General features: G+C 32.5%; 1 pseudogene; it reads right to left on the bottom strand.

Moving 5' to 3' along the window:
* Positions 1–365: 365 nt before the first annotated feature.
* Positions 366–466, bottom strand: LOC126033174 (uncharacterized; annotated as a pseudogene).
* Between the last annotated feature and the right edge of the window lie 982 nt (positions 467–1,448).

The raw sequence follows: 1,448 nt of genomic DNA, 5'->3' as shown, positions 1-1,448 counted from the left end.
TAACTTCAAAATAATTTTATGCTGTCCTATATTCAATTAAAAGAAAAATCAATGTAAGTAGCTAGAAAATTGAAAATTAATTTTTACTATAAATAATATTCATTTTATCATTAAGTATTCTATAACATTGAAAAAATGGGTGCTAGAATAAATAGGTATCAATGTGAATAAACTGAGAATTTTTAAATAATTGATAAGCTATAGTTGAACACTTAAAACTTATATTTATAGAATAGTTTAATTTATGGGCTTTGAAAGTTCAGACAAAATAAAGCAGTTGGCTAAATAGCCTTCACCTTTAAGTCAAATTTTAACATTACATTAATTCATAATCCAGATGTATGTTTAACATCTCTCTCTTTTATTTTAATATGGAACACTTCACGAATTTGCGCATCCTTGCGCAGGGGACATACTAATCTCTGTATCATTCCAATTTTAGTATATGTGCTGCTGAAGCGAGCACTGTTCAACATCTCTTGATATCACCACCAGAAGATCAGTGAGAATTTTAATGGATATAAGCATTCATTGAAGGAAATACAGTGCACCAATATCAAAAGTCATAAAGAAGGGACCAGAGTGGTGGCACAAGCTGTAGGGCATTTGCCTTTCAAAATTAACCCAGGACGAACTATGTTTGAACCCCTGGCCTCCAATATGGTCCCCCCACCTAGGAGTGATTTCTGAGTGCATAGCCAGAAGTAACCCCTGAGCATCATTGGGTGTGACCCAAAAAGCAAAAGGAAGGAAGGAAGGAAGGAAGGAAGAAGGAAGGAAGGAAGGAAGGAAGGAAGGAAGGAAGGAAGGAAGGAAGGAAGGAAGGAAGGAGGAAAGGAAGGAAGAAGGAAGAAGGAAGGAAGAAAGAGAGAGAGAGAGAAAGAAAGAAAGAAAGAAAGAAAGAAAGAAAAGAAAGAAAGAAAGAAAGAAAGAAAGAAAGAAAGAAGAAAGAAAGAAAGAAAGAAAGAAGGAAGGAAGAGAAGGAAAGGAAGGAAGGAAGGAAGGAAGGAAGGAAGGAAGGAGAAAGAAAGAAAGAAAGAAAGAAAGAAAGAAAGAAAAGAAAGAAAAAAGAAAGAAAGAAAGAAAGAAAGAAAGAAAGAAGAAAGAAAGAAAAAAGAAAGAAAGAAAGAAGAAGAAAGAAAGAAAGAAAGAAAGAAAGAAAGAAAGAAAGAAAGAAAGAAAGAAGAAAGAAAGAAGAGAAAGAAAGAAGAGAAAGAAAGAAAGAAGAGAAAGAAAGAAGAAAAGAAAAAGAAAGAAAGAAGAAAAAGAAAGAAAGAAAGAAAGAAAGAAAGAAAGAAAAGAAAGAAAGAGAAAAAGAAAGAAGAAAGAGAAAAGAAAGGAAAGAAGAAGACAGAGAAAAGGTCAGTTACTTGAAATTGGATACTACTGAATTTGTTGATATATCAGTGAGATTAAGTAAAGCAAAATAATAAAAGGGTTATTTTTCA

The sequence above is a fragment of the Suncus etruscus genome, chromosome 16 (genome assembly GCF_024139225.1).
Source record: "Suncus etruscus isolate mSunEtr1 chromosome 16, mSunEtr1.pri.cur, whole genome shotgun sequence".
Classification (NCBI taxonomy): Eukaryota; Metazoa; Chordata; class Mammalia; order Eulipotyphla; family Soricidae; genus Suncus; species Suncus etruscus.
This window is presented reverse-complemented; position numbering and strand designations above follow the sequence as displayed.